This window comes from Zea mays, chromosome 4, assembly GCF_902167145.1.
Source record: "Zea mays cultivar B73 chromosome 4, Zm-B73-REFERENCE-NAM-5.0, whole genome shotgun sequence".
NCBI classification, from domain to species: Eukaryota; Viridiplantae; Streptophyta; class Magnoliopsida; order Poales; family Poaceae; genus Zea; species Zea mays.
The window spans coordinates 113304325-113314751 of NC_050099.1; the positions used below are offsets into that span (position 1 = coordinate 113304325).

Here is a 10427-nt window from a genome sequence, read left to right on the forward strand (position 1 = left end):
CAGATGTGTTGTGTAGCCAAAAGGCAACAGATCGTCTGGTGAGTGTTTTGAAATGCTTGGTAGATTTTGTTCATATGAATTTATGTATGTGCCCAGTGATGTAAGATTGCATTGTTCTTTTGTATGGAGGCTACATATGCTGAGGCGATGTCTAGTCAGCACGGATCGGACTATGATTGGAGGACCGCACCTATTGATCCTCAGGCTGTGTATGCAAGTGGTGGAATGGAAGGTGTGGACTCTACATACCTTATCTTATTTCATCGGTTTAAGTACAATAGATTATTTTTGAATCTGTCGTGATGTTACTTGTTTGAAGGTACTTGATTTTCGATAACGTCATCGACTCGAGCCAGGTGACGGTTCAGAGGGGAGGTTCGTCGAGGTCTGCTGCTCGTAGCTCCCGTCGCTCTACTCAGGATACTGCAGAAGTTGAGCAACTACGAGAAGAGCTTAGGCAACATCAGGAGCGGCAAAGGGTTCAGGAGGAATACTTGAGGCAGCATGCTGCTCAACAAGAATACTATGCTACTCAGTTTCAACAACAGCAAGCACTGATACAAGTAAGTTCAAAAAGATAATTCATTTTAAGTTATGTATTGATTTAAAACACTGACATTAATGTGTTCGGAAATTTGGTAGCAACTAGCACAAGCCCAAGGGATACAGTTTCCGATGGCCCCCCCACCTCCACCTTCCATACATTTTCCTTGGCCTTCACCTCCACCTCCACCTACCGAACATCAGGTATGCAAATTTATCATAATTTACTTGTTACATTACGATGTAACTCCGTGAATGTCATTTGTATAGGTATATGAGACTCCTCCAGCTACCTTGCCGGCGCAGCAACAAGATGATGGGTTAGACTTTGTCAATACACTCTTCGCGAGTGGAGGTAGCGAGCATCACTCTTCGATATTTCCTGATGTTGATCGATAGTAGTGGGCTTCCATTCGATGTGTTTTGTGAGACTTCAAACTTGTGTCTTGTGAGACTTGTGAATTCTTATGTCGAGTTGGATTTGACTTGTGAGACTTGTGTCTTGTGAATTCTTATGTTATTATTATGTATGTGAGATGTTATATGTGATATGTTGTGTATTGTGGCTGTTATATATATTTGTGGCTGTTATATATATTTATTATGTATGCAATGTGTTGAGTTGCCAAAAACAAATTGTATATTAAGTGCTGGTCATATTAACTTCCGAGAGGCGTGGAAAACTCTCGGAAGTTAACCATTAACTTCCGAGAGGCCGTCGGAAGTTATTCCGCGGACGGCGTTAGTCCGTGCTGGACGGCGTCAGCACTTAACTTCCGAGAGGCGGACGACCCCTCGGAAGTTAATAATTAACTTCCGAGCGGCGGACGGCCCTCTCGGAAGTTTCTTTAACTTCCGAGAGTCCGTCGGAAGTTAGCCTAACTTCCGACTAATTTGTTCCGACGGGCTAACTTCCGACGGTTTCGGCTAACTTCCGACGGTTTAGATAACTTCTGAGAGTTTTGCGCTAACTTCCTACGGTGTAGGCCCTCGGAAGTTAGGTATTTTGGTGTAGTGTTTGAACAGATTCAGAAACTGGACTTGGAAAAATCATAACTCCTAAACTACTAGACATATGACCATGAAATTTTAACACAAGTAAGATGAAGAGGTTATCTACAACTTTTCTATATAACATCTCTTCAAAAACAAGGTTTACTTCACTCAACTACCTGCATAATAAAACTGGACACAGTCCAAACAACAAACATTCAATTTACTCCTATAATTATCATTTTAAATCTAAGGTTTATATGGCATAACAATTTTATAAGCATGGTCATAATCCTCCAAGTCATTCATCAAATCAACCAACAAGAGTGCAAATTAATTCATCCATGACTAAATCCGATTTGAAAACCATGAAACGACGAGGACCTCCGGTTCAAGCCTTCTATCGAACACCTAACAAACCTCGCACGGACCTCACCTACTTATTCAAACATAGCACCACCATCTTCCTAAATCGCTGCAAAGGACACGCACCAATCAACCATCATCTCGACATCACACACGTCATCCACATAGGCAGCAAAACCTAGATGGCCTACCTTACCACCGGACGATCGACGCGAGGCGTGGTGTTGACAACTAGCTGCAAGCAACGACAACACATGGTTTAGACATTTCATCGAGCAGCTAGGGCACACAAATAGCGAGAACAGCGGGGTCTCACCAAAGATCGACGACATCGTGGGACAGGGCTGCTGCTGTTGGCGTCCATCCGAGGAAGAAACAGAGAGCAGGGGAGGGATGAGATCACCATGGGAGCAACAGAGGTGGTCGGCCACCAGCAGAGAGGGGGCTGGGCGAGCTGGTATTGGGCGCTGAGCATCTAGGAGGTGGGGAGGAGATGGGAAAGGGCTAGGCGAGATCCATGGCGGGTGAGAACACTGGGAACGGCTGGTGCTCAGGCATGCGCGATCGTGTGGAGAGGAGCAAGGAGGGCGCCGTACAGGGGCAGGGCGAGCTCGCCAGGGAGGAGAGGGGCTTGGAGTGGCGTGGGAAGGGACCTAGGGGATGGCTTGCGTGAGGGAGATTTGGGAGGGAGGTCGGCTGAGAGAATTCCAGAAGGAAGACAACGTGGGGAGGAGGCGGCAACCTAGGAGGAGGATAAAAATTCAGATTTTTCCCCTCCAATTTCAAACCAATAGAATACCCATATAAGCGAAAAATTTGGGATTTAAATCCGAGCGAGATGTAAAAAGACCCACCAAAACAATACAAATTTTAATATTTTTGGACTACGTTAACAATGGTAGGTATTTTCAGGATCAGACAAATTTCCACAGTTTTAGACAGTGCAACAAATTAATTACGAGTACTCAGTTCGGTTCTAGTTATCTCGGTTCGATTTAATTTTTTGCATCAATACTTTTGTCGTCGAGTTCTAATAAATTTATATGGGACACAGATTGCAACTATGGATTGAGCTTCCAAATTCGTATTCGTTTAACAGATTAATTATGAATACTCAATATCAGCTGTAATTATCTCGGATTTTTAAATAGGAAAGCGAATCAGCTAACCGTTGTTCTGGTTTTAATTAGTTCAAGTTTGATTTAGTCTAAACAGTCCACCCTTAATATTTTCGCTACAGAATTCGTAGAGATCGCTCGAACAAGAGCGAAATAATTAGATGACGTTTCTAATTCGCCTTAATCAATTAATTTAATTTGCATTTGTTTCGGTTAAATTTAGATAAATTTTACCTACTATCCGAACATTTGACTAGAGAGCAATTCGACTAATAACTCTATGCCTTATATTTTTTTGGACCTGAACGCAGTCGAAATTATAAACTTCGAACTATTTCCGAGTTTCCTTTGTTGAGTCCAAATATCTAAGGCTATCTCCAGCCGATCTCCTATCACATCCTCTATTTCAATCTTCACTCTACAAACAATATCAAACAATATTATCAACAGTCACGTATCCCCTATTTTACACTACCCATGGGAGACAGTTTCAAGTCACCGAGTTTTTAAAGTTTGACAATATAAATGTAAAAGTACTGATATATTCAACATAGGATAGGTATAGCTTACTAAACCCCTTGATGCGTGAATGATAGGAATTAAAGCAAAATATATGTTGTGTGACATTAATGATCGAATCACATGTGGGTCTATTTTACCATCTGTATCAAGTTACAAAGATAAGTTTTACATTTTATATATATCATGAAACTAAGCTGAATTTACTATTTAGTACATTTTTTCACAATACGTCTTTTTGAAATATGATACGAAGATGGTTTCATATTTAGAAGTGTCTAATATACTCACTAACATTTAAAATAATCCATATAGTTTAGACGACTAATAATATCTTTATTTAAGATGGTTTCATATACACAAGTGTCTAATAAACTAACCAAAATATAAGACAATTCTTGCAATCTTAATGACTCAAAAGGTATATTCATTTGAGACGGTTTTCAATAACAATCCGTCTTAAATCAATAAGAGACATTTCTTACGATGTAACTGCCTTAAAACACTTCTTTCTTAAAGACGGATCTCCAATAAACCGTCTTATCTTACTCATCACCATATGATAAAAGGCGCTTCTATATAATACATTGATATCTGTCTTAAAATGTGTCTTAAATAAGCATATCTCTAGTAGTGAATGGGAGTGGAGAGATGGTGAGAGTAGCGTGTACCCTCCGTGGCAAGAGGCTAGACGGTGGTGTATCTGTGCTCTCGGTTGGCATGAACCCAGTCTAGTATAAAGAAACCCGGTGGCGAGTTGACATATGCAAGGGTTAAGTGCTACATATGTCGTGTGATTGGAGATCCTCAGCTGAGTATTAATCGATTCGGATCGTCGTTACTTCTCCAACATGAAGACTTGGTCACTGACTTACACGTAGCATTCCAGTGAACAAGAAGGGTTGATAAAAGGATGGCTAGTATAGGCCAAGTGCTTGAACTAGGGTAGAAAGAACTCTAGTGACAGGTAATAACTTAACTTGCTAATAAAACTGGATTTTTAAGGATCCACTATTAGTAAGCATTTTTGCAAAATAGAGTCTTGATTCTTGTCAAGCCTTACCTTGACTCCCTTAAGCCAACATATCCTTGAGAGTCTTTTATTTTGACGGGTAAGACTTGCGAAAGTACCCTTCGTACTCAGGGTTTTCGAACCCATATTGTTGTAGGTGATGAAACATCAGACTTTTGCTGTTTCTGCACTAAGGTGGTGCCCAAGGATGTGGTGCCCAAGGACGAACATCAACAATAACGTGGTTGCAGAAGGACGTGGTCCTTCCTTTTGAAAAACATTATCCTTTTATGCTGGAGGGGTTTTTGCCTCCTAGGGTTGTAATAATAATACTTATCACTCTTATGTCCTGGTGATGTAATAAGAACACTCTTTCTATATTTTAATGAATGTAAATTAAGTTATTGTACATAGCTTCCGCTTATTCGTTCCTCCGATGTGTTGTAATATCTGCGTGACGGGTGAAACGCTCTTGGGAAAGGTAAAGGATACAGATACCGAACTTGTCGAGTGATTATGTGCATCTACAGGGTTGTCCGAGGTCCGTTGGACAAGGACAACTGTAGGTGGGCCAAATGACTTGGGAGGTTCCGTCACAGGTTGTTTTACATTAAAACACAACCCAGCCTAGTGCCTGAGGCATCACAATACACATCAAATGGCTTGTTGTTGTCAGGTTGCGCCAACACAGGTGCTGTGGTCAGATGCTGCCTCAAGGTGTGAAAGGCATCTTCACATTTTTGACCCCATTCGAACTTTGCTCCCTTTTTCAATAGTTTCGTCATAGGTTTAGCAATCCAGGAGAAATCCAGAATAAATCATCGATAATACTCTACCTATCCCAGAAAACTCCGAATCTGACGGACAGTGGTGGGTGACTTCCAATTCATCACCTCTTGCACTTTATCCGGATCAACAGCTATTCCTTCATGAGAGATGATGTGACCCAAAAATTTGATTTCTTTCAGCCAAAAATCGCACTTAGACAATTTGGCATAAAGACGATGCTCTCTCAGACGTTGGAGTATGATATTGTAACACCCCGTCCAATCCCTGGATCGGCGGTACTTACTCCTGGCAGCTCTCTAGGATCATATATTGTCCCCACAAACCAACACGAGTCTTTTGTGCGCACTTTGTCCTCACTCATGCGCACCCGAGAAAACTTCCCGGTCGGTCACCCATCCCAAATTGCTCCAAGCCAAGCACGCTTAACTTGGAGGTTCTTTCGAGATAGGCTTCCGAAAAAGAAGATGCACCTTGTTGGTATGATTACACTATTAATTCTATTAAGCCTTGGGCCAGGACATCCCATCCCAGGGGCCAGGATATCACAATCCACCCCCCTTAGAAGACCGACGTCCTCGTCGGTCAACCCCAATCCAGGAACCTCCCCTCTTGGCCACGTCTGTATGTCTAGTGTCGTCATATGCCATGCCATGTGACCACTCTGGGCCCACATGCGCCATGCGCCATATACCCGAACCCCCTAGCCCACACACGCCCGTGAAACCGCGAGGGTCGGCTCTGATACCACTTGTAACACCCCGTCCAATCCCTGGATCGGCGGTACTTACTCCTGGCAGCTCTCTAGGATCATATATTGTCCCCACAAACCAACACGAGTCTTTTGTGCGCACTTTGTCCTCACTCATGCGCACCCGAGAAAACTTCCCGGTCGGTCACCCATCCCAAATTGCTCCAAGCCAAGCACGCTTAACTTGGAGGTTCTTTCGAGATAGGCTTCCGAAAAAGAAGATGCACCTTGTTGGTATGATTACACTATTAATTCTATTAAGCCTTGGGCCAGGACATCCCATCCCAGGGGCCAGGATATCACAGATATGTAGGTGACCAACATGTTCCTCTTCATTTCTTTAGTATACTAAGATATCGTCGATGAAGACCACCATAAATTTGTCCAGCTCGAGCATGAAGACTGAATTCATCAGGTACATGAAGTATGCGGGCGCATTCGTTAACCCAAACGACATCACCAGATACTCATACAACCCATATCTGGTTGAGAAGGCCGTCTTTGGAATATCACTTGCTTGTATCTTAATTTGGTGGTAGCCGGAGCGAAGATCTATTTTGGAAAACACCTTAGCTCGAACCAATTGGTCAAAAAGAACATCAATACGAGTCAAAGGATACTTGTTTTTGATAGTCACCGCGTTGAGTGGGCGGTAATCTATGCACAATCTTAAGCTCTCGTCCTTCTTCTTTATGAATAGGGCTGGACATCCCCAAGGTGAAGTACTTGGGCGGATAAATCCCTTATCCAATAATTCTTGTAATCGCTTCTTCAATTCTGCAAGCTCAGCTGGTGGCATCCGGTAGGGCTTCTTGAAGATAGGTGCAGTTCCGAGTTGCAATTCTATGGCGAACTCGTTGTCCTGATCTGGCGGCATTCCTGGCAGCTCATCCAGAAAGACATCTGCATACTCGCAGAACACTAGAATCTTCTCCAAGGGTAGCTCTATCATGGAAAAGGCACAAGACTGGGTGTTCCTCTGGCTAGGTAGGTACAAAGTAAGCTCCCCAAAGGTGGGAGAGTGTATTTCCAGAGCCCTGGCAGCTATATCTAGAAAGACCTTGTGTTGGGTCATCCAGTTAGTCCCCAAGATGATATCTACGTTCTCCAGCCCCAGAATCAGGAGTGTGGTTTTGAAGGTTTTGCTTCCCAACTGGATAGGTACATTTCTATTTAATTGGTTGGTTGCAATTTTGCCTCCCGGCGTTGCTATCATAAACGGCCCCTGGGTATGGTAGAAGGGCAATTGGCATTTGACACTGAATTTTTGGCTAATGAAGCTATGTGATGCACCAGAGTAAAAAACAATTAACACAGGTTGATTAAAAACTGAAAAGGTACCAGTCATGACGGGTGCTCCTTTGGGTAGCTCCTCTAGAGTAGTAAAATTGAGCCTCCCTTGCTTGACTTGCACCTTTTGCTTCTTCCTTTTTCTTGGTTAGGTGCTGGCATTTGTCTTGGTTGATTCCGTGGGCAATCCTTGGCATAGTGGCCTGTGTTGCCACACGTAAAGCATTTGTTCCCGTTCCCTTGTCAGAACTATTGCTGCTGTTGTTGTCACGGGGGCTGATTACTTCTTGGAGCGGGGGCGGGGAAATGATTGGGTGCTTGCTGCTGCTGAGGCGGCCTGATGACCCATCTCCCTGCTTGTTGTTGGGATCCCCTGCTTTGATTGTTGGAGACAATCCAGAATCTTTGAAGTGGGGCTGAGGACCCTATCATTGGTGCCTTCCTCTTCTTCTCTACCCGGTGGGCTAAGATGCAGTCTTCCTATGAAATGGCCAGGTTGACCAGTTCATTAAAGCTGTTGGCCCGAACGGTATTAAGGCGTTCACGGAGCTTGGTGTTGAGTCCTCTCCGGAAGCGGTCTTTCTTCTTCTCATCCGAGTCTGCATGTAACCCGCGTATTGGCACAAGTCGTTGAAAGCTTGGGCATATTGCAACATGGTGCAAGTCCCCTGAGTCAGTGTCAGGAACTCATTTAGCTTGCGATCCAATATTCCTGTGGGAATGTGGTGTCTCCTAAAAGCAGTCTTGAATTCCTCCCACAACACCACGCGATCGACGGGCAACATGGCGAGGAAGTGGTCCCACCATGTCCGTGCTGGTCCACGGAGCTGCTGTGCAGTGAAGCGAGTCTTTGCGGCATCAGGGCAAGCTCCTGTGCAAAGTGGAAACTTAGACTCCACGACCCTGAGCCACACATTAGCGTCCATTGGGTCTTCCGCCTTGGTGAACAACGGCGGCTGGGTGCTCAAGAACTCCTGATATGTAGCTGCAGCCGGTGGGCGTTGCTGCTGCCCTCCACCAAACTGCTGAGGGTAGGGCTGGCGTTGCACTAGCTATCACAGGATCTCATTCTACTGAGCCATTAGTTCCTACATTGTTGGAGCTGGGGGAGGCAGTGGGGGAAGTCATCTATGAAAGAGGGGTAAGTGTAAGTGCTAAGGTAACGGTAAGGAGATAAGCGTGCTTAAGTTAAATGAGGGTGGTTAATTTGGATTAATCTATTTTAACTAACTTTCATGTTACCCATTCCTAACTAACATTTTTAGGGGACATGATTCAATATATTTCCTTCAACTTTTAATTAATCACCTTTTCCCTTTTTAGTGTTGATTTACTACAATGCATGCATGCTTGAAGGAATGTCCTCTCATCAACCATAGGGGTGCTCCTAGGGCATCCTTTCTATCCTAGTGTTGGCCTCTATGGCCTACTTATATCGCCACCTATCTACCCCACTATTCTTAAGGCCTTTCGTCCTAGGTCTAGCGTTCTTGTCCTGATGATCCAACACTGGTTTCTAAGTAAGTTTTATATTTGAAAGATTGGCATTCATGACTTATTGACTTCTCTGTATTGGTATTCACTCCGATACCAGCTGTGGCAGAACCACCCAGATTATTCCAGTTTAAGTGCCCGAGTCACGCCTGGGAGGCAGCAACACACTTAAATCGGAATAACCGGTCAGTTCTTCGGATCTAGTCCGATAGAGCCACTTACCAAGGATCGAGTACCATTAGCTCACACGATGGTGAGACTTAGAGAGAATGCAATAAACATGAAACCACAAGTTAAAATACTTAAGTTATTACATAAATCGGAGTTTTACCAAAAGATAACAATGTTCTCAATATTGCAGCAGATGATAGATAACGTTGATACCGAGGAATAGGGCAAGGCCTAGCCCACTACTCCTCCTGGTCCTCTCCCGCCGAGGCGGCATCCCACTCGACCGTCCAACTCGGTGGCAGGGTGGATGGCCAAGTCACACCATCAACTATGTCCTGCAGCGTTCCTAAAAAAATGATGCCACAAGCAAGGCTGAGTATACTAATACTGAGCTAGACTTACCCGGTGTGAGGAGTTTACTCCTCTACCTCTAGACCATGGAGTTGTTTGGCTGAGGGGTTTGTTTTGCCAAAAGCACTAGCTGAGTTTAAAAACAAGTTTTAGCTTTTCAAGTTCTAGCATATCCATTTACACTAGGTTTGCTCCCTTCTAAGCATACATGGTAACAATCATTTAGGGAAATCAACATGTTATCTCAAGAAACCTCATTTCACTTCTTACTCGATGCAGTACAAGGGGTCAAGCAGTCTCATTAGCTACGAGAAGCAGACGATTCGAATCGAGTTTTAACCTTGCAAGGTAAACCTAAACACACGACATGTAGGGGCACTCCGTCCCCCCACATATCAGCCGTCCCCATTGATCCCCCGTTCGCGGCCAGGGCTCACCGCCTTGGCATGCAATGCCCCATTGACCCCGGCCGCCGCCATGCAGTGGGTGCACTTGCACCCACCATAGCTAGCATGGGAGATGTCTTAGGACAAGTGAGGAGAAAAGTCTACGCCTGGCTTCACTCAGGTACTAGGCTTACCGGTTACCATATTTCCCGACATGTGTTTAGTACATTCAAACACTTGACTCAGGTATCCGCACATTAGTCCTTAATCCATTCCCGTCTCACAGACAAGGCATCCACCCTGGATCCAGGTCCATAGACCATCATAGATCTCGTTATCAAGATGAATAGAATCAATTCCTGACCTCGCACAAGTGCTAGAAAAATCACTCGACTTCTACAGAGATCCTCAATTAGCATAGCAGCTACTCGACCTAGCATACTAGTATCCATCTCAAAGGAACGCTGAATTCATGCAACTAGGGTTTCAAGCAATTCCTACACTTAAGTGCATGATCCATGCCTACAAACATTAAGTGCAGTAAAATAACATATATAACGGGTATGCATAAACTGGGGCTTGCCTTCAAATGTGGGTGTGGCGGGAGGTTCTTCGACGATGAGCTCGGGAGCTAGTTCCCGGACTTC

The 10427-nt window shown here is 44.2% G+C and overlaps 1 long non-coding RNA gene across 1 annotated transcript; it reads left to right on the forward strand.

Moving 5' to 3' along the window:
• Positions 1-369: 369 nt before the first annotated feature.
• On the forward strand, positions 370-887 carry LOC103653596 (uncharacterized). Its single transcript, XR_002266009.2, has 3 exons — positions 370-563; positions 643-747; positions 814-887. It is a non-coding gene; the product is annotated as an uncharacterized lncRNA (long non-coding RNA).
• The last annotated feature ends 9540 nt before the right edge of the window (positions 888-10427 follow it).